This window comes from Xiphophorus couchianus, chromosome 1, assembly GCF_001444195.1.
Source record: "Xiphophorus couchianus chromosome 1, X_couchianus-1.0, whole genome shotgun sequence".
NCBI classification, from domain to species: Eukaryota; Metazoa; Chordata; class Actinopteri; order Cyprinodontiformes; family Poeciliidae; genus Xiphophorus; species Xiphophorus couchianus.
Window position 1 is genome coordinate 4,903,976 of NC_040228.1, and position 27,763 is coordinate 4,931,738.

The following is a 27,763-nucleotide window of genomic DNA, read 5'->3' on the forward strand; positions in this document are numbered from 1 at the left end:
TAGAGAGATTAAACACGGCGGGATGAGAGAAGACTCTGTTTTTATGTGCATATGTCGGCAAACGTGCTGCCCTGTGTGTGTAAGCGTGTCCGGTGTGTGTTGGAGACATTCTGGATCCATTTCAGGTCCTGAGTAACAATCCATTATAGATTAGCGGTGAGTCTGCCCTTTTTTTTTTTTAAATATATGGAATCTGACATTAATCTGGAGGAGCTATTTTCAATGAGGAAGACATCGCTCCACTGTCAGCACCAGCGCTATCTGCCCAGTCTGGTGGAACTGGAAACCGGTTTCAAACTGCTGTTATTGGGGCAGAGGATGAGGAGAGGCTTTGGTCACTCGATTCATCACACGGCACCATCGGTAGAAAATCAAATATAAATGACGCCTTTCTGTGTTGATTTGCCAGCATTAATTTACCAGCTTAGGTTTCCACAGACGAAAACTAACCCTACCAGTGGAATGCTGCATTTAAATAATCTTTGTTGATATTCTGCTGATGTAAAAAAAAACAAACACACAATTTCGCAATTGCAGTGTTTTTTAAAATTTTTTATAAAATATTATATTAAAAACACACGAGAAGCTGCATATTCAGTCATGTGTGTGTGCTGAAAGATCCACTGACAACCTCTATACTGGTATACAGAACTCCATTTTCTTTTAAATTTTCCTTGTACTTTGGAAAGTTTATGATGCAGAGCACTGTAAGAAGAGGCTCATATTTGTACACATTCTCCTCTGTACCTAACATGTGTTACTCTACATCCACATGGAGAGCTTGTTGACTCCCAGTCAGAGTCCCCAAAAGTATCTGCCCTCGGCCTTCCCACACAAATCTCCCTTCAGTTTTAAAAACTGTCTGCAATTAACAATATACTGAGTCACTTTTCCATCTCAGTTTAGGACTCACTTCACTTTCTAACAACTGAAACAGGAAAAAAATATGCAAACATCCGCAACCAAAAAGCCCTCTTTGCTTAAAGCTTTTCCAAAACTCTTTGATGACCAGGGGTTAAAGAAGCAGCCTCTGTAGCCTCGTTAACCGAGACCAATTAAATATGACCTCACATCTGATGTTTTTTGATGATAAATGCCATTTGTGGCGAAGACCAGCTAATCAGTTAGCTAAACTTACAATTTACGTGCAGTACGTTGTTAGAAAGTTAGAGAAAGATTTCAAACGTAAATTTAAAAAAAAAAAAAACTGTCTGTCTGTGCTTCAAAGTGAAACAGAAAACATCCAAACAGCAGTGACAGCAGGAAAACCTTTTTGACTTCCACCCTCAACGAATCACCGACAGTGAAAGACTAATGCCCAGAGAATTGTAATGAGCTCGAGACTCATGCTGAGCATAGCAAATACACATGTGACAAATGATTTGACACAGTGAGTCTGTGTTTGACAGCTCACTGGGAGGGTGTGCTAGGCGAAGCTAACAACCATGACAGGTGTTTTCTCATTTTGCAGAGGTCTGTGTGGACTTCCAGTCAGCAAGCGAGCCAGAAGGAAAGGTTAGTTTGGCCGTTCCTCGTCGTGTTTACAGACGCCGTCAGCCTTAAAGAACGCAGTGTGTTCGGATCTGGTCCTGTGTAAAAGACAATAAAACATAAACAAAACAAAAAAAAAGGGTTAACACTTTTGGAGTGCAAAAAAAAGACAACAACCTTATCACATGTAATTGTTCAAGTAGAGCCAAAGTCAAACTGGCAAAAGTCTCTAGAGAGACGGACAAAAAAGAAAGGAAGAAGAAAGGAAACAGTGGAAAGAAAGATTGAGAAAAAGAAATAGAAGGAAAGAGACAAATACAGAAAGAGACATGAAAAGAAAGGAGGAAAGAGTAAAAGAAAGATTTAAGAAAAGAGAAAACAGAAAAAATAGAGAAGGAAAAAACAAATAGGAAAGAAAGTACTATATGTACTATGTATGCATGTTACTGTATGTTTTTATAGATTAAGTTAGAAAACATTTTAATTATAATACCATTACGTATTGAGAATATGCTTAAATTGTTTTTATAAAAATGGCCATTTCTTCATGTTACCCAACTCTCTGAATGTTTAAAGTATGCTGTTGCTATCAGGTGAAAACTGTAAAAACAATCCAGGCCTCAGACAACCATGGCTCAGTCACTGGTGTCAAGATACTCAGGCCTGGCCCCTCTGCCACCTGTGGCTACACATTGCTCGTCAGCTGGCTGAAATAGGTTGCCACATTTTGCCCTCACTTCCAAGAAACACAAATTCTGCTTTTCGTGAAGAATTCCAGTTGAAGACACCCAGAAACATTCACATTATGGGAACTAAAGAGACCTCACCAATACCGATGCTTTAAAACTACAGCGAAGAAATGATCATGCCTGTTATGCTGCTGAATACGGATTTACTTCCACCGAACTTATTAACCAGCTGTTTGACTTTTTTATTTATAAAGAGAGAAATGGCAAAAGAGATTTTATTCAGTTATTGGAACTAAGCTATTATATTCTACCAGTGTTTACTGTATTTAATCTCCTCAGGTTTATATAACAAAATAACATTCAACAGCTATATACATGGAAACCTGTTGTGTAGCAGAAGGAGCCATGTTTCATAACGTTAAAACCCAAACCAGAACACATATAAAGCAGAACTATCTCTGTAAGCTTGGCCTGTGTGACAGAACTCCTCGCCTCATCCCCAGAGTCAGACTGAAGCTGTGGAAATATTGCCAAACTGTGTATTGTGATAGGCTTGAAGGGAAATCTCTGGTTGTGTGCTGTAATCAGCAGTCAGCAGTTGTTTGGTGTGACAAGCTTACTGACAGCCAGTTTAGGACTCTCACAATCACAGACGACCTGCAACAAATATTAAACAGTGTCTAAAAGTTTGAGTAAAAATCTGCTGATGCGTACAATGACTTATTGTTGATCTATTTTTTTTCTTTTCTTCCACCCACAGTTCTTCCTCATACTCTTTACAGAGTTTGACTGTAGTGTATAAGCACATTCCAGTTTAAGCCCAAGTATCAGATCAGGCCTGGATGACAGTAACTTTTTTAGAAACCAGTATTTGTGTTCTGGCTCCTGCTGCCTGCCTGTGACTGAGTGTGACTGTCATGTGTCTGATGGACGTCCACTTTGATGTTGGAGGCCTTAAAGATGTAGTAACTTAAAAAAAAAAAAGTTTGTTTTACTGTACATATTTATTGAAACTGCCACTATGTCGTAAGAGTATTCTATGACACTGATAATCTGTGAAACAAATCGAGCTCTTCTGCCTTCTCCCAGCGCTAACTAGAAACAACCAATCAGAGCGAGGAGGCGGGTCTTAGTGCAGTCAATCAATCCCCATCAGCAGAGCCTGTTGTGAATGCTAAGGCTAATTAGAACATGGCCACTGATGACAGCGGATAAATGTTTTTCTGAAATAGTGAGTTAGCTATAGCGAGTTAGCTTTAGCTAACTGACAGCACTAAACCCCTCCTCCCGGCTCTGATTGGTTGGTTTTGGACGGGAGCGGTACATTTCTTCAGACAGCAATAGTAGCCGAGGGAGGTGGGGGAGGAGATCCATCTGTTAACAGATTATCTGACTCCTACTGTCATGACATGACATTTTTAACAAATATGTGAAAAAAGCTGTTCTTTTATAAAAGTTACATACTGCAGTTTCAAGTTTAACAGTTTTTCTGGAGGAGAGTTTCACGAAATTTAGCAAAGGTCAGTTTTCAGCCTAAGAGGAGATTCTTTAAAGTCTTTTAAAGACCATCAAAATCGTACATTTTTGGCTTCTCATCATTTATCCATTTAATCTTTCATTTCTTTGAGAGCCTCTTTTGTTGCTTCAATCCTCTCCAGAAGGCAGGACCTCTCTGTTTGCTACTGCTGCCTTTCCTTATGCAGAACTTCCAGATCGTTCTTCACAGCTGCTTCTGCATTTCTGACAGTTTTCTGCTGTTTGTCGGAAGACTGGATTATGTCCTGGGCTCAGAGCAATCTCTGGTCCTCCACGTCTTGCTCCATTTTGATCAAAGCTGCCTTCATTTTGCACGGCTACTGAACTGGATCAGCTAAGCAGATCTCAGCCTCATTTGTTCTGGCCTTCTCAGCAACCTGAACAAATTTCCAGTTCTACGACTTTCCCTGCAGCATCTTGACGGTATTGGGTCTTCTGTTCTGCTACAAATGAAAAGCAGCTACCTCCTCTTCTGCCTCAGCTTTCTTTAACCCTAACTGCTCTTTCAACTGCTCCACCTACACTCTCCTGTTGTTTGGTCTAAGATGAGATTGTGAAAAGGACGCTTCATAGATGCAGAACAGGACCAAAGAGAAAAGGAGGAAGTTGCAACCATCTCCTCCATCGATCATAAAGAGCAAGGATCATTTCCCCAACTCCAACGTCTCTCTTACCAAACCGCCGGAGAGAGATTTAAAGAGGAGCAGCAAAACCAAATGAGGTGGATTAGCAGTGCTTATCAACTGTACTTGTCTAGGGCAGCTTTAAAGCTGTTACCATTGCGTGAAAGCAGCTTCCACAGGTAAACAGGTCTTCAGCCAGAGTATCTAATTCATCATAAGAGTGACTGCTATCAGAAATCTTTCCTATCTATACCATCACAGTCCACATCATGGTACTCTTTGAGTTACCATAATGTTTTATTCCCTTTTGGGATAAATAAAGCATTTTTGAGATGCATGGCATCAAATGACATGTGGATGACTTTTATTTGGAGATATTCAGGACTAGACTCCGTGAAGTCAGTTTTGTCAGACTTAATAAAAGATTCTTATATCTTTATACACACACAAAAGAGAAGCATTCCAAATAGATGTGTGTAGGCGTGTGTGTGTGTGTGTTTTTGTGTGCGGGTGGGCGTGTGTGTGTAAGACGATCCACTGTAGCTGTGGGACATCTAGTGGATGTCGTTCTCACTTAGTGGTGCAGCTGAGATGAGCAGCTTTGATATGTATTGACTATGGCTCATCTGTGGAAGTTAAAACCTATTACAAAATACCATCAGCCTGTTTAAAAGTAGGAGCTTGGCTAAAGTTAATCATTGAACAGTGTTACCTTTAAGGCTATTGCACTCTGTGGCAAGTCATAAAGGGCGGACCTTGAGGTTTTTCAATCATTCCAACCAATTTGAAATAATGTAACTGTGACCTACAGCTGTTTGCAATGAAGGCGTCGTTACAGGAGAAAGCCAAGACTTAGTGCAGACGGAGGCTAAATGCAGAGCAGGCGTTTTTTGTTTTTTTTTTTCTCTCTTTTTTTTACCCTTGGATTGCCCTAATTATACAGGGCATTGATTTTACAATGCATCCATGGATTGATTTGAAGAGCCCTGCACCTTCCCTAAGGAAGGAAGGCTTTGCTCGCTGGTCTTCTTCTTGCTGTTGTCCTCTTCATCCATTCTCTGTCCCTCTCAATTTAACCGCATCCAGGTTCGCTGGCAGTGTTCAGCTGACTCATGTGGTCGTCGACAGAAAATAAATAACTCAAAGTTTGTGTAAAACTAATTCTGGTGCCGCTGGAATCATTCTTAGAGCTATTCGCTTACCGATTTCAGCGTCAGATGTGACATTTTTCCTGATATTAGACTCTTCTGTTAGTTCAGGTTTTCTCTCCATTAGGAGCGTAATGATACATCAAGCTCACGACATGAGATGACACACAATATCTGGTTTGTGAAAATTAGATGAGAATTCAGGTAAATCAAAGGGAAAACTAAGATCATAAGACCTGCCATTATTCATACATATTGTACAATTTGAGAAGTACTGGGATCGGCTCTTACTCTTGACGAAAATGTTCTTACCATACTTTACGTCAAAAAAAAAAAAATCTACACCTCTGTGTCACTGTGTCTGTCTCATTTCTTTCCTGCTTCCCATATTTGTACTGAGGCGTTCCTGTCAAATGCCAGGAGAAGCCAATATGTAACAGAGGAGACTGAAATGCAGAAGCCGTAACGTGTGTCTGACTGTGAAGAGAGACGTACACAGAGATGCTGGGAGGATCAATTGCTGCTTGCAATGGAGGAAAGAATAAAAAAAAAAAATGTTAGTCCAGGAATGGAGAGACGAGTGTGTTTAAAAATCAATTACACAGTAAATATGACACGAGTCAGCAACGACGCCCTCTGGGAAGCCAAGGAAATATGTTCCTGCCTGCACATCAGTAAATCTGCTCTCCCTACAAATGAATTACTAATTTTATGTTTAGGAGTGAGAGAGGAAAGGAGGAAAGAAAAAAACGAGACCCTGCTCATGGTGTTATGTGTGCTGCTTATGTACACAAGCTATGGCTCCCATGGGAGAGCATTATTAATTGATGAGGTAGAGTAAAGGAAGCTTTCTTTTCTGCCGAGGGAGAGGGGGGGGGGAGGCAAGAGCGGCCCTGTATTACCTCTGATCTTTGGGAGTGTCAGCAGGTCGGCGAGCCAAAGGAAAGCACTGCAGCAACTGATGCTTTGAAGCAGCCTCAAAGGCTGACCTAAGAAGGCTGAAAGACCGGAAACGGAGGACGGGATGGAAGGGAAGGAAGTCCGGTGAGAGTGGAGGCTGGGATAAAATGTCTAGTGGGCGAGGAGAGGAATGGGATGCAGCCAAAGACAGGGAGATGATGAATCCAAGAACTGAAAATGTAAACATATTGACATGAGAATATGGTAGACAATCCAAACCTTTGTCTCCATGTACAGGGGATTTGAATGTGGCACGATCTTCTGTTCAGCTGTCTGCATCACCACATCACAATGCAAAGGCACATAAAGCAGTTCTGTGGTGTGTTTCTAAGGCCGGTCCGCAGTCATGCAGATGTTTGCAAAACTATACATTTCTGCCACATATGCGTCTCTCGGCCATATGTTGTTGGTGACAACCTTTCTTTTCAAATGTTTTCCAATGTGCAGATCTTCAAAGAGCTTTGTGGTCTGCTTCACCCAGACCTAAAATAACCTCTCTGTACTAGAAAAGACAGTTCTGAAAAAAAAGAAACTTAAGAGAGTTGTCAACTGTACTGACAACTCAGATACAAAACACTTGCAACATTTTATTTAGCTCACTCCTAAGAGGGTGGGAATACATCAGTGGGGATTACTACACTGTCTAAGTGAGATGCTTTTATGCCTGAATGCGGGGCGGTGTGACGTAAAGTTGTACCGCTTTAAACAGTAGGAGAATTTAACTGTGTAAGTGCCGTTTGACCAAAGGGGGCCAGCACTGAAATGTTTGGATTTTTTTGTTTTTTTTTAGAAAATAGTACAATGATGTGCAAATATTGGTAAGCAAACCATGCAAATGGGAAAAAGGATGGGATAAAATGCCAATTAGTAGGAGCAAGAAGACATCCTTCAGTTAAAAAGCAAGCCATTGTATCCTTGTATATTTGATTGTTTTTCTCACTAAACTGGGTAACCCACAACTGAGTATACAAAATTGGAGTGCATCTTGGAACATTTGTACGTGGGCTCTCTCAACATTTTTGTTATGCACTCAAGGGCAACTCTTAATAGAAGAACAAAAATGGAATAAGAAGAATAAATGTCTTGATTGTGGAAAACTTGTGCTAAGTAAACTAAGACGTACAGAACAATATTAGCTGTAAGGACGATCACCTGATCCAGTCACCAGCTACAGCGGTGGTGTCCAAAGGACCGGTGACCTGCATGCTTTAGTTCTCGCCCTGGTTCAACACCCTGGTAGTTACCATCTCCTCAGTATGTTAGTGTTCTGCAGAGGCCTGCTGACGAGCCGTCATTTGACTCAGCTGTGTTGAACCAGGAAGAGAACTAAAACATGCAGGATACCGGCCATTAAGGACTCACTTTGGAGTCCTCAATGGCCTCCAAAGTGAGGCCATTGTTCGGCTCGTCTTGTTATTTGGGAATCAGATTTTAATATATGTATTTATCGTTAATGAGGCTGACGTGATGCTTTTCCAACTACACCAACCTCTCATGTGAGATCTAACTGTCTCTTGTTTAAGCTTAGTTATATTACAAAGTGACACATCAGGGGTGTCACTTTGGACACCCCTGATGAGCTAGAGGACAACTGAAGAGAGAGGAAAAAAACTACATCTACCTAAGTCTACCCACTAACTAAATGAAACATAGCATTTCTGTCATAAACTCGTATGTGGCACGAGCACATATACTGTCATGACAGGTTGCAAACCAGTGAAACTGCCTATCATTCTCCCCTTTTCTCCTTTTTTATGACGGACGTGCCTCCCCTTCTGCATATCTTTTTTACCAGCTCCGCATTTCCTTTATGCTCTTCATCTGAGTGACTGTGATGTCTTGGCAGGACAGCAGTATTGGGTTCAGCCCTAATGAATAGCATTGATCCTTGTTGGGTTATGAGCAGGCTTTAGTGGCCATGTTGAGATGTTAATAAGTCTGGCCTTATTCCGGAGGAGCTTTAATTAGCCTGTTCAAAATGTGCTTACAGGGCGCACTGTCACTCTGCTGTGGCAAACATTCCTTAGCTCTGGCACACACACACACACACCCACGTACAGAGGTGGAGTGGGGGGGGGCACACACAAGCAGGCAGAATCTACAAGGATTCACACAAACGCACGTGCACATACACAGTGAGTCATTTCATGGACCACTGAGATGGCAATCAAAACAGCACTCTCCATTTATTCAATTAATAGTTAAATTAGCAAATCAGGCAGTGTGTATACTGTAACATATGGTGCCACTACATTCACATACAGAGGCGCAAACATTTACATTATAACACTAAACACTCCCTGTTGTTTATCCCATTGGGTTCTCAAGCCACAATGGACATATTGCCCCTCCGCTCAGTTGTACGTTTGTCCCAGAGTCTCCTCCCACCTGGAGGTGCCTACAAAATTTCTAAAGAGAATTGTAAAGGAGGTTCCTGATCAACCCTTTCAACATCCACAAAAGCCTCTTTTTGGTGCACATTTACTAACGGATCTACTTCAAGCTTGCTAAAATGATGGGAAGGCTTAGAGCAGGGGTCCTCAAATCCTGGCCTCAGGGACCTGCAGGAGTCGTGCAACTTTTAGGTCCATGGTTTAACACACTTAAATCACATAGCTGAATTACCTCCTCATTTCAGTGCTGCTAATGTCTGTGTGGTGAAGCAGTCACATCCAAGGTCTGGATGTGACTGCCCTCAAGGCCTGGACTTGAGGATCCTTGGCTTAGAGGAACTGTGAAGGGGTTTGGTGAACACAGAAGTCAGTGGATTGAAGAACCTAACTGCACAGTACCTACAAAAGGCAAAGATCCCGAAGGTCAAATGAAACATCATACTCTTTAAGACTATGCCTTTACATTCTGTCCATGATTGTCACCGATTTAGGGAAAAGGAAGAGAGGTTCAACACTGTCGAGGTTAGCAGTCATGAAGGACCAACATGTAGACAGAAGGTGCACCTGTATGCAATAGGGATTGTAATATCTAAGTCCAAAATGTACAAAACCACTAACCTGACCACATCTGATGAACCTTTTGTTGTCACCAAAGGTTCATTTGGTGATAACAACCCTGATGCCCGGCCCTCTCCTTAACGTCCTCATTAAAGAGATGCCTGCCCAACAATATAGGCTTGCATCATTTCTGCTCAGCACAGAACAGCACTGAGGTCCACTAGACTCTTGTCCAGGGTAAATGACCCATCGCCCCTTTGCCTGGTGGTGTGGTCAGGTACCCTTGTAGGTCATTTAGCCTTGTAGACCATACTGATGTAAATGGATTCGAATAATCTCACATGACTATTGGGTGCCTCCAACGTCCCTTGAATGTGCCAGTTGAGTGGCATTTGCTGTCCAGATATGCAGGGCAATGTTCACAATGAACGATTCATCAGTATGGGATGTGGCTAAACTCCATCCATGTCTTTGCCTTTCTGTGACTTACAATCTATCTGTATTTCCATTGCAACCTGCTGATGACACTTTGTGACACGCTAAGCTCAGCGGCCACTTCTTTCTGAGAACAACCTCTTTAAAGGCTCACAAGGTTGATATTGATCAGTTGTTAGGCGTTCTCTTGTTTTGAACAGCATGATGAGGAGGACTGTTTAAATACCATGTCTGTGTGGCAACCTGGGGGTGGATTTTCTTTATTATGAAACCGACAACGCCACCTGGAATAACTCCAGGAAAATAGAATAATAATAATAATGACACAGGTACGTTCTACAGGAAATGAGACAAGATTCAGACAATTCTACAAAAAATTTATTAAACTTTAATAGGTTGTTTAATTTAACAATAACCTGAAATCGAATAGTTAAAACAGTGAATGCATTTTTAATAAAGTTGATTATAAAATGTTTACATTTCAAAGGAAACTGAGGCTTACCAGTGGGGGGAGAGTAGTGAGGAAAGGGGCAACATCCAGTGAAGAAAAAGGGATCACCCAGGACACTACAAAGACACGGCAAACACACACACACACACACACACACAAAAAAGGGGTGTTCCACAAAACACACAAGACAAGACACCGCCACCAGGGGTCACCACCGCCACCACAGAAGCCTCAGTCCCTAAAAGAAAGACAAAAAATGAAACAATATGAGTAAAACAGTGATACAATAGCACTAAAATATTGCTTTTTATCCCGTTCGTAGTGCCATCGATACTCCCGGCAGCGGGGGAAAGTTCATACAAATCTTTTAAAACAATTCATCGTAGGCAAAACAGCAGCGAGTGTACATCCAAATAGAATAGTCGTCAAGGATTCAGCAGGAGGCTAAAAATAGAGTAGATTATTAATACAACTGCTGATAAAAACTATAACTTACGGTAGCTGCTTACCTGTAAATTACTACACGGCCAGACAAACAGATCCACAAGGTCACCTATGGAGCGCAGCTGTAACAGAACACTACGTAAAGGCTTCGTTTACATGAGACGGATGTTACCTAGCCATGCTAGCGCTTACCTTCCCGGCAGCAAACAAACAACCGAACAAATTGGTCCAGGAGTTGGAGGCACAGCAAGGGAGGCTAAACAAATCAAACCAGCTTGCATTAATGGCTATGATAAAAGCTGACAAACAAAGAAACAGCCACGCTTACCCAGCACAGCTCAGCAAACAAACTAAGCAAAATGAGTTGACGTCATGACGCAAGTAGTCTTGTGACAGGTAGAGACCTGCTTATATGCAGCAGCTGAAATTGATCTTAAAGTGGCAGCGTACCATTTATGCTGCTACAATCTACCCCCCCAACTTGCGTCGACGCCCCGACGACGACCCCAAAAACACTAGCACCAAGGTCTAAACAGTGCAGAAACAGCATTACAGTGTGGATCAGGAGAGTGTGCAGCCCCATGCACTAATCCCATTGGTCTTGGGAGATGGTGGACATTGGAGTGCTGACCTGCTGTTGAGCGTGTAGTTCTTCTCATTACCCTTGGAAGGCCCTGATCTTTACTTGAGCTGGCAACACTAGGAGCTTGAGATGCAGATGTTGAAGGAGCTTCATGAGGATATACCTCGGCAGACAGAGGAACCGTGTTGTTTCTGACCAGGTGTGGGTTGGCTGGCAAAGAAGGCGGTGACTGGTGGACATTTACCCTCAAAAACAAATCAGGATCAGTTTCATCCTCAGAGGATGAATCAGTCAACAGTGGTTCCCCAATAGGGGATGCTGGGATGTCACTGCAAACAACTGGCTTCAGTAGAGACCGGTGAACCCTTTTAGTTTTGTTCAACTCATCTGCAGGAGCCACAGTGTAAACTGCTCCAGTATCACCCAGTACTTTTAGGACCTTATACACCTTGGAGCGCCACAGATCCTGAATCTTGTGTCTTCCTTGTTGACTGGTGTCTCGGAGTAGGACAAGCTCTGGGTTGCAGAGCACCAGAGCTTAATATTAAAATAAGTAAAAATGAGGTCAAAAGTATAAGTAAATCGTATATTAAAAAGAAATGGCAGGAACAATGGGATAGAGAAGACAATGCAAGAGTTTTTTATAGCATTCAAAAAAAAAGTTGGGGAATGTAGGAAAGGTAATAGGAATAAAAAAGAAGAGGATGTTATATCCAGATTAAGGTTTGGGCATATGGGGTTAAATAGTACTCTAAAATAATTAATAAACATAGTACAGGTTTGTGTAGATAATGTGGAGAGCCAGAAACAGTACAGCATATTTTTTCTAGAATGTAATAAATATAATCAGGAAAGAGAGGTGTTAATCAGAGAGTTAAATAGAAACAAAAATAAATTGGATATTAGAAATGTGCTGCAAAAAATCGTCTGCGGATGTAGTGTTCAGCTGCATTTTTAGTTTTCTTAGGAGGACAGGAATTATGGGAAGATTATAGTGGCTTTGCATCTGGTTCATACTCCAGTCTGGAATGTGGCGGTAATGCACCTACAACTGCCATAAAACAAAAAGAAGAAGAAGAAGAACTTCAGCTGTCAGTTTGTCTTTGGAAACACAACAGGAGTAGAGTGAGTATGAGCGGAGTAGAGCCGTCCATCAATAGAAAAGGAGTGATAATGTCATGGAACATGGCCATTTCAAGCGGTGTTCCAGATGAGAAGGGTTCCTGTAATGGAACTTAACATTTGCCGGCTGATTGCAGAACTGTCAAAGGTTCTCTCAAGCAAACGTTCATTGATCGGGTTTACAAAAGATGGCCTTTCATCGAAACAGTGGGGCATTGATAGGTTTTTATGTTAACATAAAGGCATAAAGCCGGAAAGCATCTTTTGGAATGAATTTTCATTATATGGTTCAAAATGTTTGGCATCGGCTATATATTGCACCAGTAGCCCTCATTATCAAGACATCAAAAACAAATTAAAAGAGGCAGATTTGGATTCTAATTTAATATTCTTTTCCTGCAATTATTTCCCTGTTTTTAGAATATTAAAATGATTCCAAGAAGGAGTTTCTCTCATGTGCATACGTTACACATTTTGCTGCAAAATGTTAACTCTCTATGCACAAATCAACCATTGACAAATCCCAGAAGTAATTCTTTAAATGCCACAAAAGGCTTTGACATTTAGAAAGTGCTTGTAAATTGTTAACCTGAGAGTGCTAAACTAGCTAATTTGTGGCTAAAAAAAAAAACATGCATCTTACATGTAATTTTAAAGTTGTTTTGTAAGTTGTTGTATGGCTTTACTCTAAATACCTTTTGTATTAAATTGTTCTGGACACATAATATTTTCCACATATCATCACTGAGGCTGTCATAAATCTGAGGCCCTCAGCCCCAGATTCTCAGCAGCTTTTACTCTGAACAATTGGTGTAGACACTGCAGCCCTGCTGGGACATAACAGAAAGCTGCTGATGCTGCCAAAACCCTCATTTCCATCAAGATGTACTGGAAGGTGTTCTTGTACGCAGCCTCTTGAGTGAAAGGGAGCATGTGATGTAAATCTTGTATTAGTGATGGGCTCCAAGTGTCTGATTTTTTCCGATTAAACTTTGTCCTGCTGTGCATTGTGATCAAATTGGTTCTGAAATCAGTTGTTGCCCTCTAATTCACATGCAGTTACTCACGTTTACACAGCTTCTTATCCTGATCGTGGTGTTTGTTCTTTACTTTCTGTTGTGGTGTTGCTATATTGAAATAGTGGAAAATAAGCAGCATCAGATGTAGTTCAGCTTCAGTACTCTACTCTCTTGTGTTCCCCTCTTCTTCTCCACATACAGCATATTTTGTCACATGCATATTCAGAGCTCCCCCTTCTAGACTTAGACTTAGACTTAGACTTTATTGATCCCTTGGGAAGACTCCCTCAGGAAATTGAAGTTACCAGCAGCTCTCAGGCAAAAAACAAAGATAACACACAGTAAGCAAAAGTGCAAAAGAATACAAAAATACAAATTAAATACTAAGGTACACACTAAATGTGAGTAACCAAAACCTTAAATTATGCAAGAAAAACCTTCAATTATGCAAGAAACAGGGAATAGGAATAAAGAATATAAGAATATAAATAAATATAAATACAACACAAAAAAAATATAAGAATTTGGCGGATAGATTGACCAGTGATATCGTATTGCACTATGTGGTTTGACCTGATAAGTATGGAGAAAAATACAAGGGGTCACTACTCCTTCCACCCTCTGTCCTGTGTCACCTCCCCCAATGAGGAATTGTACAGTCTGAAGGCATGGGGACAAAAGAGTTCTTAAATCTATTGGTCCGGCACTTGGGAAGCAGCAGTCTGTCACTGAACAGGCTCCTCTGGCTGCTGATGACGGCGTGTAGAGGGTGGCTGCTATCGTTCATGATGTCCAGCAGTTTGTTCAGTGTCCTCGCCTCTGCCACCGTCACCAGAGAGTCCAGCTTCCTTTTCATGCAATAACAGAACATAACAACTTCACACACAGACAGTTAAAACATTCACGATTTGATAGATTTATGTTTTTGAAGAAAAGCCACAAATCCACCTACGTTAGGTTTTAGCTAAATAATAATAATAAAAAACACGCAGAAAAACACCTGAAGGGCAGTGGTTTAGCGATATATCAAACTTAAATGATAAAAAGTATTGGTATCAGAATAGGTATAAAATCGATCTCAAAATGTGCACCGTTGCTCTCTAACACTGCTACTCCAATATTTTTGGCAGTTGTGATTGACAATATTGTTGTTTTTTAATCCTGCTAATTGCAATGATCCATTTGACCCTGGTTCTCGTCATCAGCCGCTTTTGTGTGTTTTTCCCAAACAATTTAGCAACCTTTTGCAGTGTTCTTAAGATATAAAGCTGGAGTTTTTCTGCAGCCATAATGAAGACAACTAGTCTAGATTCTGTGTTGAACCAAATTTGTTGTGAGTGTAAATTTCATCCAGCTGAATCACAATTTACCAGAAAATAGCTAAAAGAGTCCGACATCTAGTTTTAAAAGACAAAACCTATTTGACTTTAACTATTCTTCAACAACAACAACTTAATTTTTCAGTCTTATGAGCCACTCACAGTAAAGAAAAAAAGAAAAGAAACGCAATTAATTAAGCAAACATTTCTACTTCAAACATTTAACTTAAAAAATAAAAGGCTATACTGAACTTGCTGGGCTCCATTGAACCACTGTATGTATGTACTCTGTTTTAAACCTAAACCGCTGCAGCTCCAAAGCAGTATAATTATCTGTTAAAAGGATAGAAGCCAGTGTGACTACCTGAACAAATCAATGTGTTCAGGACTTTTTAGTGAGAACACACAGTTGTTTGTGACTAACATTCTATCTGTGCGTGTTTCTCGAAGTGAGTTTTCCATTCTGTGACTGCACGTTTAGCTAAGCTACTGTCATACATCGTATGTTGCTGTAGAATTGTTGTGATGAATAAATAGATGTTGGTTGATATGCACTTTGCCATTTCGACCAACCTGATCTGAACCTTACTAGGGACTATAAAGGGATTATCAGTCTGTGTCATGTTGTTATAGCACACACTGTACTGTGCATATCGCCTGCAGAAAGCAAGAAAATATTATTCAAACTATTTACACTGTTTGCAATTAGGCTAATAAAATTATTTACAACCCTTGGCCAGCGCAGATCACCTCTCTTCGTATGCCCAATTTGGGATACGAATAAATACGAATACATTTGAAATCTGAAATCACCCGTTACTCCCACATGCAGCGTTGAGGCGTCTGCAAATGTCAGAAGTTTTATTTTCATAACTGTATCTTGCACCACCTGCGCTGCACTTTTAATTTCAGAAGGCTTATCTTATCACCTGCCTTGACGGCTGCGGCTACATGGTCATTTTCCCGCTAATTCTGTCCAAAACAGGAAGAAAAAATTGTACTTCGTTTGTCCTTTGCATGCTAAATATGAATTCTGTTCCTTTTTCCTTCTTTTTGTTTTTTTCATTTACAGTTTCAGAAAAAACTCCATTCTGGCACCATTGCTCATCATGGCAATGTTTATCTTACTTAGAGGGACTCTGTTTATCTCATTGACAGCTGATCTTACTGTGGACAAAACTGCTTTAATATTCCAAGTAAGCAATGCCCGGCCACTGAGGTAATACATTTGGGTCGACTTATGTTATCACCCTGTGATAAAATAATACGCTGACAACATGCTGACTAATGTTAAAACAGCAAGATAAATGCAGGTAGCCACGGTAACCAGTGACAGCCTAAAGGCCAGCCAGCTCTTTCTGCAGTCAAGTTGCGTTCGCATCTGCTGTGTTTACATCTAAGTTCTCTATTGTTAGGTGTCTTTTTCTCCCTCTTTTGTGACTGTTCTCTAGTTCTCTGTATTTTTTCCATATAAAACACTTTATAAATTTTTTATATAAATATTCTTACTGCTGCAGTGGTTGTGACTTACTGGGACGTATGAAATTAACTTCGATATTTTCTACTCGGAGGGGAGGAGAAGGCACCAACTTCAGACAGGTCTGAACAGCCCAGGGCACAACCAGGCCCCATGTCAGGACTTTTGAGCAGACCAGATCACTCTTAGCACACCTCACACAGCAGGAATATCTCTGAGGTTTTTCTTTAGACATCACAACAATCAGAGCATCCTAAAGTTGTCAAAAGGGGGAAATTAGGTCAGAATTTGGCCTGATTATCTTGTATGAATTAAGCTAAAGCTCCAGGATTTTCATTGTTTACTTGTTCCTACTGTTTCTCTGTTGCTCAGTTTGCCATCCAGTCTGTTTTCTTCCCATGTTCCGAGAACCGCTCTCTGCATTTGTTTTGCAAGTTATCTTACTTTGCTAAAATATTCCGTCTCACCACAGTTCTGCTCTGCATTTGGGTCTTTTTTTTTCTAACTTAAAACATGACATGCGATGCATATAGAAATTCAGCACTTCAGCTTCTCCTGTCTGTTGTGTACTGTGATGCGAGTTAGTAAACTGAAAGAGGGCCAATCCACTTTTTTTCCCTTGCTTACAACAAAGACAGATTGGAAACAGATTTGAAATTCTTCCAGTGGAAAAAATACACCTGGTTACGATGTGGAGGCTAAAGCAATAGAACCCATCACTCTTACTGAGGTAGCAGCTGGCAAACTGCGAGCGGCGTGCCTGTGTGTGCTGACTGCATGGCCAGCCAACTGGCCAGCAAATCTCTGTGCCTTTTCATATCACGCATGATCCACTGACGGTACAGGTCTTGTGCGGTTTCAAATCGTGCAGCTGAGACTGCGGAACCAAACGGGTGTGGTTTCAACATTCATCTGCGTTAAACATTAGCAGGACCTCCATTGAGGAGAGTCCTACACACAATAACTGCGTTTAAATGACAAATCTGCATAAAACGTTTCCCAATATTCTGCTAGTGTTGAAAAAACACAATTTCACGTGAATAACTACAGCGGTAAACCACTGCGCACTCAAACCGTCTGCCAAAAGTTCTCTGGTGGTTTTTTCATTATGAAAGGTTTAGTCACAGGCGGCTCAGAGCTGGTTTTAGAGAAACGGTGAGTAGCTCCATTATCCACTGATCCTCCAATCGGACTTTTCCACCACAGTGCTTGTAGTGCTTCATCAGGCCCGCTGGTAACAGCAGTTCATCACCACACATACTGAGTGTTTGGTCAAGCCTGCTTATATACATAAATATAATGTGTGATTCTTCAGTTCTTCCCTGTCAGATCAATTTCTCTCATCTGGATTTTGACAAAAAGTTAAAAGTCATGATACTTGGACGCTTTGATTTGTGGTTTGTTACGGGTTATTTATTTATGGTTCATAGTTATTACATTATTAGTTCTTTCTGGTAGGTCTGTCTTCTAAGTTATTCTGGCTATTTAGGTTTCTGGCTCTTCATTGTTCTCTGCTCTCATTAACTCAGTTCATACCTGTTTTTACATAAGTCAAGGCTGTTTGGTTTTTTTTAAGAAAATAAATCTATCTAATGCCACACTTCGGTCGTTATCTGCAGTTTGGCTCTCTGAGATCCACCATAATATTAAAGTTCATTATTCATCCTTTTATTCTAAAATTCCTTTGTTCTTTGCTTGACAAAGCAAGTGTATTTGTTTTCCATAAGATTACTTTAGAAACTTTGCTGTATTTACAACAATTTTACAAATTACAAAATAAGCTTGACGGAAATCTTCCTCTGCTTTAATCTGCTGCCTTCTCTGTGAAGGTCTTGCTGATACCAAGTTGCTGCCCAGGAATAGTCAGTTTGAGCAGAGCAGAACCCCTAGAGCCACATTCTAATAAACAGCATGGGAATGTTTAGGACTGCGCACATGCAAACATCCTGTCTGTCTCTCTTTATAACGAGCTCACGCTTTCCTCATACACAAACTCCCTGTAGTCCAAAACAGCTTTGGACAGCAAACCTGAACAGCCCAGGGCTGCAAGGACATGCTGCTCCAAACTTGATGAAGCATTTATTAATGGACGGGGAGTTTGTCAGTGTGTGCGCCACATTACATGCCTGTGCATACAATTCTGACTTGTCTAAAAGGCTTGGGTGGCCAATGTAAAGAAATGATTGCACAAAATAATGCTTCTGCTCGGCACAATAAATTTTCATCTATGCATTTTCTTTGATTATCCATATCTATCAAACACACACACACGCACACGCAAAAAGGAGTATGATGCCACAGAGCCTGAGAGGCCCATTTAGTGGCTGTGTGGATTTGATGAGAAGGGCCTTTTGCTTTATTTAGTCAAGTGCTGCCTAATATGATTATGGTCAGCATGCCTCCTGTTCTCTCTCTCATTAGAGAACACACTGGGAGCTATTACCCAAGTCCCTGATGACCGACCTCTTTCCTGGAGTGAGATACAAGAGACACCTTGGTGGGAAAAGGGAAAAAAAATGCACAGTGACTTAAAAATGACCACAGTGTAAAAATCTGCAGACATTCTGCAGAACGGCTTCAAGACGACGCCAATTCATTTGACCTCTTCAGGCATAACTAATAGACAAGACTCCGCTCAGGCATAACTGATCATCTGTCATTGTCCCACAGAGGTCACAGTTAATGGGATATTGGCAGACAGCAGCCTTGATGTCCATGCCCAATGAGGAGGGAGCATTATGCATTATAAAAATACTACAGAGCTGGGAGGTGTGGCGTTTCACTGCGCATGCTGGAGCTCATGATGCAGTGACAAATCATGAAGGATGTGTTTTACAAGTGCGAGACTTACCCGATCACTCTCAGCGCTGGTGTAACGGATCACAAATATCTGGTCATTGGGATTTTCTTGGGTTGTGCGGACTTTCACTCAGAGGAAAATACAGAACAGTAGCGGTATGATGATACACCCACCTTAAGAAGCAAATCAAGATCTGAATTGACAAGAGTGAGCCTAGAAAAGATTTTTCTCATTTTGGGCAGAAACAATATCCTAAGTATTTATTTTAACAAGCAAAACTCTAGAAAATCCCAGGTTTTTGTTTTATTTTCCAGGGACAGGGATTTTTTATAGCACAGTAAGTATGTTACCTTCAGTTGTTATAAAAGACATATTTAATTCTTACATTAAATATGTCTTAAAGAAATTTGGCTTTGTAATCTAGCGCTCTGAAGTTGGGCCTCTGTCTCTTTAAGAAACTCCTGCTGTTGCTGAAACTCCACCTTCAGGAAGTCATCGCATCACTCCTCTATTAACCCTTCAACAACATTTGTACCAGCGAAGCACTGAGAAGTAGCTCATATAAAGAGTTCAACTGGTGCTCTTTCCCAGATGGTGTTTGCTAATTTCTTTTCAGTTCCAGTGCCAGAAAAGAATTTGACAAGTTCCCTTTTTCTGTTTTCATAAAGAGAATAGCGGTCTTATGAATCTCCTCTTTTTTCTGTCGTTTTTTTGACGAGAAGGTTCAAACTTGTGCCACCAGACTTCAGCGTACTCTGTACCGTCATTTAAACCCAAATACTATTTGAACAAACAGAGACACTGCGCAGGCTCTAGATTTTTAAAATAAGTTTATCAGTAGAGGGACTTAAAAGAAGACTTTTACCTTCATTTTATTCCCTAATTTATATATATATATATATTAGCCTACTGAAAATGGAACCAAGTAATTTTTCTGAAGCATCTCTATGTGAAGTGGATAGAGCTAAAAATGATTTATAGACTTGGATTGAAGTTTTTCAATCAAAATGGGTTTTTTTTGTTTTTTTAATCAAACAATGGTTTCTCTTCAAAGAAAATACAACAATGTAAAAGAGCAAATGTTTTTTTTCTTTAATACATAAATAAATAAAAATAAAATGGCAAGATTCTGCTGGTGTTTTGATCATGTATCCTTGGTGACGGGCTTCAGGTCTCTGAAGCCTGGTTTCCATCGCCCTAATCTTACTCTCCCTCCTCATATACTCTGTCAGATTCGAGTCAGGACTCTGAATGGGACACTGGGAAAAGCTACCATTAGAGGGAATATGTCGGGATGTAGAGATGGCTTAGCATTTACATCTGCTGAGGCATAAATTAATTTGAGGTTTACGTTAAGGCCGTTCAGAAATGAACCTACAGCAGGCAGACGGTCGAATGAATTCTATTTCGGAGGATCAGAGTAAAATCAGGTGAGAATCAAGCTAATGACTATAATAAGATGACTGAATCTAGCAATAAGAACTTCCTACATTCTGTACATTTTTCTCTGTTGAGTCGAAGCAGTAAACAAGTACAAGTTTCACTGTGAATCACAGCGTAAAACGCAAATATGACAAAGAGTGAAAAGATGGAGCATTTTGAACAAAGCAGTAATAAAGAGCTCTTCTAACTTTGTTTTTTCACTTTGACTTTACCCAATCCTCTGCTTTGTTCCTCTACATTTGGATGTGATGAGTCAGGAGCCCCCTGGGGTCCACTGAGGACATGCCATTCACATTAGTCCGAGATAACTTTTGCCTTCTGAGATGGTGCATTATCCTATTGGAAGCAGCCATTAGACGATGGTAAAGTGTGGCAGTAAAGCGATGTACATGGTCAGCAACAACAAACACTAAGATATACTGTGGCTTTCCAACAATGATTGATTGGTATTAAAGGGCTGAAAGTGTGCCAAAGAACATTCAACCCCACCATTACACCGGCAGCAGCAGCAGCTTGTGTTGTTGACACAAATCAGGTCGAGTCTATAGATTCATGCTATTAACACAAAATTCGGAGGCCGCCATCTGCTGCTTCAGCAAAAGCGGAGATTTATCAGTCCAGCCTGAGTTCTTCCAGTCTTTGCTGGTCAGATGCTTTGGTCAGTCTGTGGCCACTGCGACGGCCCCTTCCTGTTCGGTGCAGCTGCTCCTTTAAAGCGCTTCGTACTCGCTTGACATGTTCAGGTCCAAAGACATTTATAACTTCCGTTCTCCTACTTTTGGATGAGACAGATTGATATTTGTTTTACTACCAGTGGCGTGGCTGTTCTTCAAGACACGAACAGTTTCATAGTTTCTTTCCAGGGATGTGATTTTATTTGGTGTCAACTTTTTGTCATGCTATCATTTTTATTGTAAAAACAGAGTTAGTCTTTAAGTCTTTTACACATCTGATTTGAGTGTTCAGTTCTTTAAGGTTTCAGCGTTCAGCCTGGTGGTACTCCAGCGCTTCATGTGCAGATGCTGTCCGTGTTTTCCAGAAGTTGTTCTTCCTTTCTAAAGTGTTTTTCCTGGATCACTGGGCCTCGGCGACTCTCCAGCTGACCCCGTTCAAACAGACAGTTCCAGGAGTGAATTTTACATTGGTGCTGAATCTGAACAATGAGTCCAGAGAAGCTTCTCTGACTGCAGCCTCTTAGCCTGCAGACGCAGTGCAGGGAGCCGTCACAGAAACTGATGAATATGTTCTTACTGCCCCCCTCTGGTGACTCTCAGCATTGCGTCTTCATTGCACAATCTGAAGTGCAAATAAAGATATTTCCCATCCAATATAAGAAAAAAATATATTATGTGAAATTCATCTTTTTGTTATTATTGATTTGTCAAATAGTTAGGAAATAAACAAAAATTCAGTTATCAAGAAAATCTTTTCCAAAAAGGAACTTAAAGATATTTGATCAAAGTTTAAGTTCTTACATGTATTTTTGAAAAATCCTTTGACAAACTAATGGTTTCTTTACAAATGTCCCAATTTCTTTTTTTAAAAAGTTTGAAACACTGAAGCTTTTTCTACTTTTCCTGATGTTATTTTACTAATTAAAATATTTTTGATAGTCCAGACTCTCGTAGATGTCGTTTTGTGAATAACTCAACTACGCCGGAGTTATTCACTCAGGTTTTGCTGATGGTCAGTGAAAAAGCACCAAAAGCTTCGCTCAAAAACAAATTCAAGGCGACTTTTTTTTAGTAGGAAAAAGGGAAACAAAATCAAAAACGGTGCAAGAACTTAGATAGGGACGACCACAACATTCATACATAATATAAAATGCTTCTAAGGTACGCAAAGACATGCATACAAAGAACAATACATAAAAGTGAAGTGTGGGAATATGGAAAAATTACTGGATTCAATAAGATATAGACCAAAAACAAGTAAAATTCTCTGGCAGTACAGCAATATTATTGCTCTTTTAGCTTTTGGAAAATTGAGTTATCTCTTTGAGTATTTGATAAACCATACCAGATCTATAATAATGTAGAAATACACTCAGAACCAATAAATCTTTTCATATTTAAACAAAGAATAAACATAAAACAAACTGGTTCTACTGGGAACTGTTGAAAATCTTAAGACTCCAAAGATAATTTTTCTTTGAATGATTTTTTTCTGTCCTCATTGGCTGTGACAATATAAAAAAAACAACTTCTGCTGCAAACCCTTTATCAGTTCTCCCAATAAATGTGCCCAGCACCGTATTTTGTAATTAGGCCCGAGCAGCAAAGCGCTGCGAAGGCCTATTGTATCTGTACTGTTTATTTGTTTTGTTTTCTGGCTTTATGATTGAATTTTTATGTCTAACTGGTGTAAATGAACTGAACTGATGCAAATGACTACAGCTACCATCAACAGCACTAATCAAATTCCGACAGGAAGTGTTGTTTTCATGTAAGACACATGGAGTCAGGTGAATCAGGTGAAGAGCTCACCTGGACATTCCAACAGCTCTCCAGCAGACGGTCCAAAGTGTAGAGTGACGTTTACTCAAGATAAGATCCCTGCAGCCTGGGTGGAGGCTGTGCCTGGCTGCAAGCAGCTTTGGTGCCCAGGTGGCCCACGCATGCACAGGGAGAACATGCAAACTCCATGCAGAAAGACCCCGGGGCCGGGAATCGAACCCAGGACCTTCTTGCTGCAAAGCAACCGTACTACCCAATTTATGTATTCAAAAAGATATTTTAAGAAGTAATTTGCAGAGGACATGACATTCTGTAGCTGTGAACCCTTTGAATGTGCTGAGAAGTGAATGAACTTTGACTTTGCTCTGTAACAACAGCAGCAGGCGCTAAACAAAGAGTTAAACTGTCCCTTCAATCTGCTGCACTGGGACCAGTGTGTGGGTTCTGTACAAACAGAAAATACAAGTCTGGCTTTTTCTCTTTTTTTTATTTCCCCTCCATTTTATGCTTATTGTACTACCTTTTTGTTGGACAATGACAAATAACAGTCAAACAGTCAAGGTTGTTTTTATGTGAAAAAAGTTCAAGATGTATAAAACAAACCTTTGCAGCATAGAGCAAAGGTTGAAAGGGTGAAACCTGAAGGAAGACATTTTAGACGTAAAAAAAAAAGTAAGTTGGGGTTAAATGTAGCATAATGTGCTTGATAAATATATAAACATGGACTTACATAGAATTAAGTACACCTACTTAAGTACATCTTTAGTCCACCTACTAGTCATACACCCTAGTAGGTGTAGGACTAGGGGTAGCACCAAAACTAGTAGACCTGACTAAATATTTCCCATCAATCTATAAAATTAGATTTACACTTTCACCAACAACTTGTTCATTTGAAATTAGGCAATCTGTTACATTGTAGTTCAAAGTTGTACTCATGTCAAGTTTTTAAATATTATTTCATTTATGTTTAGACATTTATTTTAGCCAAACTAATTTTCTATCTATTTACAATATCCCTTCACATTACAATTTTCTATCAACTCTATGGTTCTATGATTTACTTTGTACGTCTCTCTTTTCATTTACTCCAGCATCGAAATCTGCTCTTACTAAACACACAAGTGACCTGTAAAATATTTCATCACTGATGCTACCTTTCATGTGCCCAGAGAGTTTAACTGTTTAAGGAGCACAGAGGCGCTTTTCGACTGACCATACTGACCAGGGTAGTAATATTAATAGTAATATTAATAGTAATATTAATAGTAATATTAATAGTAAGAGAGGGAGAGCAAAAAGATCTTGAAAAGGATTGGTTGATTTTGTGGGTTTATATTCGTTTTCATTATATTAGCTCAGCCCTTTGGAAACACAGTGATGCTCCTGATGTAAAGTGTTTTTAACTTTTGTGCTGTTTTCGATAGTCTTCAGAATATTTTGTCCATCATTTATGGGTAAACAAACATTATGATGGCGTTGTCAGGTGACTGCTCGCATCCTATTGTCCACAGATATCAGTCAATAGTCCTGCACTCTAACACATGCACAAACATGGATTATCAGTCGTCTGTGCGTCTTCGGTTCGTCTCCTGTGACCCACAACGGTGTTTGTCTTCTCAAAGAAGCAAGCTCCAAATCAGAACGCCATGGTCCAGTTGTTCTGGACACCAGCAGGCAACAAAATACATAAAAAATTATCACTGATGCCAGAAAAAAAAACATATTGGTTATGGAATAAAGACATGAATGTGCGGAAAGTACCTGTACGTGTCTCTTTTGGTTTTGTCTCTGTTTGCAGCAGAAGTGGCAGCTGGCCGTGAGGCTCCGTGTTGTGTGGCTGAACCGTAGGTAAATGATCTGTGTAAATGAGCCTTTTATGGTACTTTGGGGAAAGCAAGATGTTTCACACCCAATTTAACTCTTCATTATTGTTTGGACAAAAGAAAAGGCACAATCTGCAGAGGATTAAATTGAGTAATGACAAGTAATTGCATTCAGCGTTATCAGATACGATGGAACTCGTGGGACAGGATCACTGCGCAGGACAGGCCGGTGTGCAGACCCAGGGTTTAATTAAAGCTTAATTTAACACTCTGAAAGTTGTTTTGAGTACACCTTCTTAATGCTGGATGTAAATGTAGAAAATAAGCCTGAAAGGTGATGGTCTGCATGGTCTTGGTGAGCTCTTCTGGGGAGTATTAAGAACTCGGCAGGTTTTATATTACTAGAGCATGAGGGGTTATGAAGAGCTTTCGGCAAATGCTACATTTCTGTAGAAAGGTCAAACTGATTTATTGTTGTGGCAGCAAGATACCAGGACTCCTGGATGGAGGACAGGGGAGCGGTGGCAACAGTTGCATGATATGGAGCTCATGCAGCCAGTCATACTACATCTGAATGTCAACCTGTATAGTAACTTCTAGCCCTCCATCAATTTTCCTATTGCTTTTGATTTTTCTCCTTGTGTTTTCCACACCTGGTGGCTAACTGGAGGCTACTTGTGTTCTCCAAGGTTTTTCCCTAAAATCTCACCTGGAGATGGAGTAGAGAATGGAATCAAAAGAGAATAGAGAGACACAGATGCAGTGTCAGATGACAAATGGGGAAAAATGTTAAAAGGAAGAGCAATTAAAGCTGCAGTATATAACTTTTGTTTAAAACAAACAAACTTGTTTTTTACACATTTTTTTGAAACTGTCGCCATGTTGTGACAGTTTGTTATGAGACAGAAAATCTCCTCGACTTCCTCCCTGATCTATTACTGCCATCTGAATAAGTGAACCGCTCCCGATCAAAAACAACCAATCAGAGCCAGGAGGAGGGTCTTAGCGCTGTCAATCAATCTCATGTACTCTTTGCTAGATATGCTAATGGAAGAGAAACATCTTACCATTATAGGAAAACTATTTATTTACGCCAAGGCTTGCTAGCCTTTGCATTTATGACAGGCAATCATAGCTGCAGCATAGCAGAAAGCAAGTGGAGGAAGAAAGGAGGGCGAGGAATTTGTTGTGACTTAAATAAACTGAATTTATTTGAGTAGCAGCTCTACACAGAGGGTGACTGACAACGCTAAGACACGCCTCCTGACTCTGATTGGTTGTTTCTAGTTACCACGGGGAAAAATGGGAGAAGGTGGAGGTGCTCAATTTTTTTCATATCATTGGTTTTATACCATGCTGTCACTACATAGTGGCAGTTTTAATAAATGTGTAAAAAAAAAATTTTTTTATAAAAGTAGCAGCTTTAATGACTTCAGCTAAAGTAAGAATTTACTGTATTTCTTAACTTTGGTCATGGAAATGTAAAGCACAACAATGAGCTCCACATCCTGAACACTACTGAAAAGGAAACATAAAAATGATATGTGATGTTTAAAGATAATCCTGATCTGGGCCCTGGTTGTGCAGGGGTAAAGCGCGCAACTCATGTTGTAACTTGGTAACTTAACCTTTGCCGAATGATTTCCCCTCTCTCACAACGCAATATACTGTATATAATCACAGACAAATAAAGGCCACAAGCCCCAAGAAATTCCTTTAAAAATAAATAAATTCATAAAATAATCCTGATTTTTCTTGCTAAACTTCTCTGTCTCTTGAATTAGAAATGGTTTTGAATATGTTAAAACTGTTTCCAAAAGCTTTCAGTGTTGTGAAATTAAGTTATGAAATGTTTGTTCTCTTTTGTTTTTCGTTGTTTTGATTTTTTTTTTTTTTTTGCTTCCACCTTGTTTGTGTGTTCAAATTTGTCTTTAACATTTAATTGTATTGTGTTATGTTTGCAAATTGTAATCCCTAAACACTGGTGATTTATTTATTTTTTTTATGTTTACTAAAAGGAAAGTCAATCAAAATTACTGTGCAACAACACATGTATATAAGGCAATTTATTAACACAAATAACCACACATAATTAGTCTAGATCTACTGCCTACTGCCAGGGAATCCTGAAGCCGGCAGAAGCAGTTTTTCGGGGCAGCCAGATAGGACCTGACAGGCTGAAATGAAACAAAGATATGGCAGTGGCAGTCAGGCAGACAGGAGCCAGTCTCTTATGGGTGCTGGAGATTAGGCTGACTCCTACTTTACATTCCCCACTGAGCAGCGCGCCACAGGCTTGGGCCTTGTATGCCTTTAAATCCTTCCTTCCTCCCTCTCTATCTGCTGCTTGTGTACACTGTTTCTGGTGGAGGTCTGCGGCTGGGACAGCACATGAGAGGGTTCGCATTGTTGGACTCCTGTGCGGAGCGGGAAACATGACATCAGCGAGAAGGAGTGAGCCTCACCGAAGCTCGGTCGGGCTGGCGGTCTGGAAAATGGCAGAAAATGGTGATTAATGGGAAAACAGTCATCTGTCGCGTAAGAAAAGAATTAGTGAACGATTTGCCTGCAGTGTGAGATTACATGATGGTTCTTCCCCATCATATCCTGATGATGCAAGCTGAAGGTTAAAAACACGGTCCAGGAATTTACGAGTCCATTTTTTAAGTGTTCATACTGATGATGATGATGATGATGATGATTATGATGATGATGATGATGCGGTTGTGTTAATCTGATGTCTTCTGAAAAATTAAACCTTACCAAAGAATAAAAAGAAGTATTTAACCTACTATGCAAACTTCATGAAGGCTGTGGTGTTTATGGGTGTTTTCCCGCCTGGTCGTCCGACAGACTCTGTTCGATTGGAGACCAACATTTGTTACATTTGAGCAACGATTTACGCCCTTCTACCTGTGGTGGCGCTGCACCAACAACCACTGACAGAACTGACATGAAAACCTCTGAAGAAGACACAGAGAGCAACTTCC

General features: G+C 40.3%; 1 long non-coding RNA gene across 2 annotated transcripts; it reads right to left on the minus strand.

The window, feature by feature from the left end:
- Positions 1-10,193: 10,193 nt before the first annotated feature.
- Positions 10,194-11,819, minus strand: LOC114142252 (uncharacterized). 2 transcript variants are annotated; one of them, XR_003594981.1, is made up of 3 exons: positions 10,921-11,819; positions 10,794-10,850; positions 10,194-10,522 (listed from the first exon to the last, which is right to left on the minus strand). It is a non-coding gene; the product is annotated as an uncharacterized LOC114142252 (long non-coding RNA). The 2 variants fall into 2 exon arrangements; XR_003594987.1 differs by lacking the exon at positions 10,794-10,850.
- Positions 11,820-27,763: the final 15,944 nt, after the last annotated feature.